The sequence below is a fragment of the Lolium perenne genome, chromosome 3 (genome assembly GCF_019359855.2).
Source record: "Lolium perenne isolate Kyuss_39 chromosome 3, Kyuss_2.0, whole genome shotgun sequence".
NCBI classification, from domain to species: Eukaryota; Viridiplantae; Streptophyta; class Magnoliopsida; order Poales; family Poaceae; genus Lolium; species Lolium perenne.
Window position 1 is genome coordinate 36,256,728 of NC_067246.2, and position 8,566 is coordinate 36,265,293.

At 41.5% G+C, this 8,566-nt stretch overlaps 1 long non-coding RNA gene across 1 annotated transcript; it reads left to right on the forward strand.

Moving 5' to 3' along the window:
• The first annotated feature begins 6,590 nt into the window (after nt 1-6,590).
• On the forward strand, nt 6,591-7,850 carry LOC139837508 (uncharacterized). Its single transcript, XR_011753995.1, has 3 exons — nt 6,591-6,656; nt 6,821-6,897; nt 7,781-7,850. It is a non-coding gene; the product is annotated as an uncharacterized lncRNA (long non-coding RNA).
• Nucleotides 7,851-8,566: the final 716 nt, after the last annotated feature.

Genomic DNA, 8,566 nt, shown 5'->3' on the forward strand with positions numbered 1-8,566 from the left:
AGAAATCCAATGCGAGCTTTCTCCTTAGACCTTTGTACAGGCGGCATAGAGGTACCCCTTTGTGACACTTGGTTAAAACGTATGCTATGCTATGATAATCCATGTAAATCCAAGCTAATTAGGACAAGGTGCGGGCACTATTGTTATACTATGCATGAGACTTGCAACTTGTAGGACATAATTTACATAACTCATATGCTTTATTACTACCGTTGACAAAGTTGTTTCTTATTTTCAAAATAAAAGCTCTAGCACAAATATAGCAATCCATGCTTCCCTCTGCGAAGGGCCTTTCTTCTACTTTTATTGTTGAGTCAGTTTACCCATTTCCTTCTATCTAAAAAAGCAAACATTTGTGTTAACTGTGCATTGATTCCTACATACTTGCATATTGCACTTATTATATTACTTTATGTTGATAATATCCAGAAGATGCCACCTTTTGCCCTTTCAGTCCAAATGTCATTTGGTTTTGCAATGTTCTTCCATAGATGATTTTTCTCATGGTATACAGCCGATGCACGGACATCGACTTTAGAGCTAAGAAATAAAGCCGATGCACAGCCATCGACTCTAGTACAATTACACAGGATCTACCCGCTGCGTGTCCAAGACGCGGGTTTTCACCAAGTCGGTCTTCAGTTCAGCTTCAAGGCCTTCTGCTTCCTTGAGGGAGTGAACAATGAGAGCTTCCTCAGCTGCAATGAGCCGATTTTGGTGCCCGAACTTTCTCTTCGAGGACTTCCAACCTTTTACGCCAGTTCAGCAGTACTGTCAGAAGCGCCAGTTTTGGCATGCAAGGCAGCCTTTTTCTCATTAAGCCGTTGGTGTTTCGTCTACAATATCGGCTTTCAACGGAAGAAGAGGCGATCGATGGGGGCAAGTTTGGCTGGCTCGGCATGGTGGCTGTCTCAGAATTACCTGAGTTCAAAGCCCTTTGTCTGATCCGTGTATCCTCACCGCTATTCTCGCCTTAACTGAGGCTCGGGGGGCAGCTGGCCTGGTAGATGCTCTGTTTTAAAAGCCGATTGGGGTGTCATCGGCTGGTCCTTCGTCGAAACTTTCTTCAAAAATGGGAGTTCACGCAGAAGTGGAAGAGGCAAGGCATCATGATGGAGGATACTGCGACGGTTCTGCTCTGCCACGACATGACCCGACGAAGGAAAAGCAAAATGATTTTGGAATTGTCATTTCCAAAACCAGGGGGGCATGTGTTATAACCAGAATTTGACCGGATCAGAGGTGGGCCGCGATTGGAGATGGGCTTGAAGAATATACATGGAAGGGATACATGAATCGGCCTTATATGCAAAGTTTGGGCTAAAATTGCCCGTGTATCTGTATTATAGTAGATTCCGTGCCGATTAGTTAGAGTTTGTCTCGTGCACGGTTGGGATTATTCCCACGTTAGAAAGTCTACGGACTATAAATATGTATCTAGGGTTTATGAAATAAACAACCAACGTTCAACCACAAATCAATCCTGGCGCATCGCCAACTCCTTCGTCTCGAGGGTTTCTATCGGTAAGCATCATGCTGCCTAGATCGCATCTTGCGATCTAGGCAGCACAAGCTTATGTTGTTCAAGCGTTGCTCGTACTGAAGTTTTTTTTATGGCGAGCAACGTAGTTATCTTAGGTGTGTTAGGGTTAGCATTGTTCTTCGTATCATATGCTGTCGTTGTGCAACCCTTTCGCATCTAGCCGCCCTTACACCTATCTTAGGTGTAGGGGCGGCACCCCGCTTGATCATAATTTAGTAGATCCGATCCGTAACGGTTGCTCCTTGTTTCTACAAGGATTAGTTTAATATCTGCAATAGTTAGGCCTTACAAAGGGTTGGAGGATCCAGTGGCACGTAGGGTGTCGTTTGCTAGTCCTAGACAGGATGTTCCGGGGATCAACCTCGTGTTGGTTTTTAGGCCCTATATAGGATCAGCTTACGATCACCGTGCGTGGCCGCGAGGCCCAATCGTGAGTAGGATGATCCGATTATGCGGTGAAAACCCCAGATCGTCGTAGATCGTTTTAGCTTTATCTTGATCAAGCAGGACCACCATATATTCGTGCACCTCGTACGAATCATGGGTGGATTGGCTCCTTGAGCCGATTCGCAGGATAACCTGAGAGCCGATCGAGGCTCGTATTTAATGTTTACGTGTATGCCATGCAGGAAACTAAGCGAGGCATCTCCATCACCTTCCTGACCAGGTATAGGTCAGGTGGCACGCCCTTGCATCAGCATCGGACGTGTGTGCCGGAATCTGTACGGGCCGTCGCTCGGAGGGACCAGGGCCAGCCGCAGCCCTAAGTTGTTCCCGGCTCACCTGTGTTGCCCGTCGCTGCTCGCCAGTGGGTTTTTGACCGCAACAGCGGTATGAAGACATCAACATATGTGACCAGCCCCAAACCAATAGGATGGATAGGACAAACTCAATCGCTTTGATTGAGATAAACCCGCGCATTAGGAATTTCTGGGTACTTAGAGTACCATGTCTGGTTTGATGATTGCTCGTAGTTCCCTCGTGTGCTGCCTTGAGTGTTTGTATCTGTTTGTTGTGTGCATGTATGTCTTGCTATTTAGATGTTCCCGCCCTTTTTAATTGTTTGAAGATTTGTAAAACAGAAATTAAAAATGGAAATCTGCCAGTGTACTGTTTTGCCAATAAAAATAGTTTGGTAGCTCCGATTGATGTGATTCCAATTGCAATAGAACCAGTATGAAATTATCTTTCAGATGCCACTGACCTTGTCTTTTTATGATTTTTGTGCGATTTTTAATAAATAAAACTTGATCACTGTTTCTGGTTAGTATTTTGAGTCTCAAAAATTGAAAAATAAATATTTTTGAATGATTCCAATTGTGTTGATCCTGTTTTGTTACTGTGCATCTAGGAAAAATACCAGTAGCCTCTGTTAGTGGTATTTTGTCTCTGGTTATGATTGTATGGGTGTCACACGCAATGATAGGATTAAAGATTGCCTCGCCGAGGTATTGCTAACTGCTAGTTAGTTGGGTAGATTAACGAAAGACTCTAACTCTAAACCCGTTAGCAGTTGTTTTTCAACCGTCAGGGAAACTAACTCAGACCCCTATCTATGCCGACTACTTTCAAGGTCATCTGAAGCATCTCTACTACGCCAAGAAAATAGAAGCCCCTACCTTCAAGAGTGACTGCACCCCTGCGAGAAGACATACTAACTTGGTCTGACCTGGGAGTATAAATCGCGCTAACCTCTAGGATATATTCTTGAAAATACCCTCTAACACACCATCTAACAAGCTGAGAGAACACTAGCGTCAAATCCGAGCTACATCACATGGTTCATCTGGTCCTCATCAAGTGAAGACTCCTGAAGATACCTCAAGAACTCAAGACTAGGTGCAACTTACCTGCTCACCAACTGGTATAAGTCAGCACCGACCCGCCAGCTGATGATTGACTTCGATGACCTCTGTTGCTGTTTCATATGGATACCAACTAGGTGTTTCATCAACTTCCTAACTCACCGCGCATCCCATATGGTTGAGTTAACACCGAGAGTGCCTCTTGAAGTTGTGGTCTGCATGTCGCCCCTGAAGATTCTTCAACTGAGTACGGAAGGTTGATGACTCCTTCAGAAGCCCCAACAGGACCGCAAGGCAGACTCTCTGAGTTTTTCCGAAAGCCCGATGAAAAATCTTAAGGGTGGAAGGCTTCGCCTTCCACTAAAATGTGGAGCTAACCCTAAAATTTTCTACCTTTATAAAACACCATTGAAAACTTGGGATTGCACTAACCCCTCTTGAAGCCATGGACTACACAACGCCCTTTGAAGATGTTTTCAACTCAAGACAGGAGATCAATGAATTTTCCAAGAAGCGCCCGACAAGACCCGTGGCCGAAGCTTACAGTTTTTAACGTCCCCTCCCCGGTGAACAATTTTAAGGGTGGAAGACTTCGTCTTCCACTAAATTTAAGCTAACTCTAAAAAGTTTTCAACCCTGCTAAGGCACCATTGGAGGGCACTAAATTTCCGAAGTCGTGAGCTCCACTAGGGTCGTTAAGAAGCTACAGGTCTAACATCTGCAGGGAGTAGTCAACCTCTTCATGAAGCTCGCCGTCGGCAGGAATCCATCATGTCTGCTAGAAGATGAAGCAACGACCTTCTCTACGATGGTGCATCTATAGAAGGATGGAGTCTAACTTTCGTTAAGCTTTACAACCCCTCTAGTTCTGCGCTCAGTAATCTCGGGACGAGATTATTTTAAGGGTGGAAGGATCTGTAACGCCCCACTTTTGCAAACTTGTTTAGTTGTCCTTATTGCAAAAATTAGGGGGAACAAAAACTTTTTCTATAGACTAATTAAGATGAATTGCCTTGATCTGTTTGTTATGATGAATTGCCTTGATCTGTTGGTAGATGTGTTGTCTTGATTTCTTGTTGAGTTTTGTCTTGAGCCACCTCTTAGAACAACACCTCTAGTGGTAAACAAACAACTCACCTAATAAAACACATGTGTGTCCTAGGAAAAGTTGTTTTCCTTTGTACTACATCAAACTCTTCCCCTGATGGCACCCTGAGTGTGCCTTCTTAATTTTTCTCCTTGTGGTACAACCTAGCTCAATCATCCCAAATTCAAAACTTGGGATCATCTTCCCCTAGCTACATCCCTCTCTTATACCCACTCATCCTTGTTGGTTTTGAGGCCATGTCGACCATCTGTGTTGACAGGCTTAAAATGTCCAGACTTTGGCAATTGATCTCTAAGCACCCACAACTGTTATTGTTGATCTCAATGCATGGATCCCATCTATGCAATACCCTCTTCGTCCTCCACGTCCTGCATGTCTCAGTCAATCCTTGCAACTCATATATTCAACTTGATCTGGTATCCTATCCCATGTTCCAGCACCAGATCACTTCTTCCTCTTTTACCTCTTGTTTTTATTTTTATCCAAGTTTAATCTTCACAAAACCAAGAGTGGGAATGATGGGTACATTTTGTAGCCACCATCTACCCTTGAGAACACTTCTCCCTAAATTAGTTTTCTTTCTCAAAGACACAATTGATTTTCCTTCTCTAGTTTTGATCACAAAACTACTTCTAGTTTTATTAAATCTTTTCAAGATATTTCTTCAAAGAAAACAAGAAACTGAAATGGGTTTTGTTTCTCATCCCATTTCTACCAAGTACTGATTTCTAAAACATTATTTTCTATCTTGCCTTATTTTTTAACAAAAGGCTTGTTTATGGTACCTATACCATTTCTTGATTACTTTAAATTTGAGAAAACTCTACTTCACTTGAGAAAGTAAGTAGAACATTTTGAACTCTTATGTTCCAACTAGTTCTCTCAACATTCAAACTCCATTCCACTTGAGTTCATTCCCAATTGTCGACAATTGAGGTGTTTCAAATACTTTTCAATTGAGTTCTATTTCAAATGACAACTCTTGCACATCTTTTGTATCTCTCTGATCTACCACATTGTATCCCCTCATCCCCCAATTCTTGATCATGTAGAAGATCATTTGATATTTTCAAATCACTCTCATTGACCTCTTATTTGGAGAACAACTTATATTTCATCATACCCATCTCAATCCTCTATTCTTTTCCATCATCATCTTGACCTCATAAATTGATGATTTATGTCAATATATTCATCCTTGTGAGTATATGGATACTTCACTCGCCATCTCTCTTAACCTTGCTCTATCATTGACTAAGCCACCATCACCATCCCCTCTATTTTGACATACTCATGCATTGTTGCATGTGGTCAATCTCAATCTTTCAATTTTGAATTCAAATGAAAACTTTTATTCATCAACTATACCTTGGGAACCATCTTCATCATAAGTTGGTCTCAACCAAAGTGGTGGAGATTATTCTCATGGCACATGGCACAGGCCACCCTCATACTCCTTTCTATCTTTATGTACTTACTCCTAATCTTATCACCATCAAAATCACTCATTGACATTACCTCCTTAACATCATGCCTTGATCTATTCACATGGATGTGTGCATCTCTCTCTTTGTTCATTTTTGAGTGGCACATGAAGGAGCCGGCCATGGCAAGAATTCGGCCAGCCCTTCCTCTTCCATTCCTTCCTCCACAAGCCTTGCCTCCCAACTACCCCAACAATTAGATGGGCAGCCACCTTCCTTGGCCAATGAAAAAAGGAGGCAGCCACCCCTCTCCCTCTACAAAAACCCCCTAGCCGGCCACCCCTCCACCTTTGGCCCTCATTTCTCTTCTCTCCACTCCCTCACACTCTTCCCCTGCCCTCCACCACGAGCTGCTGCTCCTCCTAGCTACCATGGCCGGCCATGGCCATGGGAAGCCACCAATATGAAGCTCCCCTCCTCCCTCAAGCTTCCCCTCACCATGAGAGCATCTCTCTCACTCTCTTCTCCCCTAACCCTAGCTGAATCCCTCTCTATTTCTTCTTCCTCCTCTCACAAGATTGGATCTTGATGCAGGTGCATGTTGGTCCAAGCATGGAGAAGGTTGAGCTATCCTCAGATCTGAAGTTCTTGAGCAAAGTTCGTCCAAATTCCTGCAGTAATTTTTGTAATCTTGCTGTTTCAGATTCTGGTAGGTATTGAAAAGATCTACAACTTGGTGTTGGCCTCATCCTCAAATTCGTTACGGATTTTGCATGGTAAATAAAGTTATGCAAACATGCAGAATCACTGTTTGTTAGATTTCTTTCGTTTTACAAAACCTTTTTGAGCAAACTCAACTGTGGGTGAAAGCCCTCTCCAATACCTTCATTTTGGCGTTGGTTTCTCTTCAAATGACCTACTAAATTGAAATGGTTAACAGATCAAGATCTGGTCAGATCTGACTTTGTCGAATTAAACCAGGAGCTTGGAAATGAATTTTTGAATGAAACCAATTGGGTAAGAAACACCTATTCAATACCTTTCAGATGCAGCTGACCTCATATTTTTATGAGTTGTGTACGATTTGTGGTGAATTAAACATATTCTGTGTGTTCTGCAGACATGGCTGTTAGCTTTTAATTCATCAAAAATCCATTTTTGAACCTAATTGAGTGATTCCACTTCTCTAGGATTACTGAATGTTTTCTTAATAATCTCAAATAAGTTTCAAACCTTTATCTGTTCTGCAACTCCATAGTTAAAGCAAATGGTGAAAACATGCAGTAACCTTGTCAATCCATTTGTGAGAGTTTCGGAAACAATTTGAACCCAAATCCAATTGTTTATGCATCTCTGTTTAATTACCTTTCAAATGCCAATGGCCTCATATTTTTAGGATTTTTCTACGATTTATGGCTTACAGATCTTGTTTTCTGTACAGTCAGATTCAAAGAAATTCCTAAATATGTAGGTTTAATATTTTTGGGTGATTCCAATTGGGTTAGTCTTGTATTAGTACTGGTCATCTAGGAAAAATATTATTCGTCTCTGTCCATACATATTTGTTGCTGTTAGTAATGTTTATGTGTGACATGCATTGTTGAAGCAAAACTTTTCGGTTTATTTAAAACCCTTGACCAACTCTTTTTAGTAGAGATGGGCAACCTTTGTTTTATGCTTGCAAAGCAAAACCTATGCAACCTAACTTTAGCTCTTTTGTTTTGCTTAAGTTTTCAAATGATGTGGTATATGGTTTGCTTCCTATTTTTGTATAGTGTTAAGTGAGCAAATTAAATTAGGAAAATTGATTTCTACTTTTCCAAAAATGTTTGAAATTATGTTGTGAATATTTGTGATGCCAAACTAATGCTCTTGTCCTCTTCATGATGTTATCTACCAGGGAATAATTGGTTTATACCATGGTGATAACCGAGAGAGGCAATTGCTAAGTTGTGATGCTCTCATACCTTTACTAGGTAAATAAATGGAGTTTTCTAAATTAAAACTCTTAAATTTGTTTTGTGGTATCTATAAGTCCTTAGTATGTTATATCTTTGCTGCATGATTAGTTGTTGATTGTTGAATGTTGTCATGTTGATGCAATGTGATTGATTGTGTTCCTTTTATATTTTCCGGCGATAGATGCGAACCCGGAGAAGAAGAAGAAGTGGAATCGGACGAGGATTTTATTTATATATGTTGTTGGAATTCTTATATTGATGGAGTTGAAGAAGTACAGGGACAAATAAGCCAAGGCAAGCCATCTTTGAACTCTGAATGATGTGGGTTGGATGTCATTTGTTGAGATCCCTAAGCATCTTATCTATTATATGTGATGATCTCTCTATGTTGGTCTATGTATGGATGTAATAGGAGTAGTTCCTTGTGATGATCTTCCATCTTGGTTCACACGTGAGGGGATGCATGGTGTCACTACCGTGCTACTCCCTTGAGCCTTCTTGAGTGCTCAACATGAGCATGTACCACTCCATATTAGATTCTTACACCACACCCCATTTTGTTGAGTAGAGGTATCAAAGTCATGATGCTTGGTGTAATTCTCACTTTGAGAGAAGTATGTCGTGTACCCTCTTGATTGTTAAAAGAGTGATACACCTACCCCACCCAAGATGTATAATAGCACCACCAAATCTGAAAATTGATCCACCCCATATTATCACCTTAC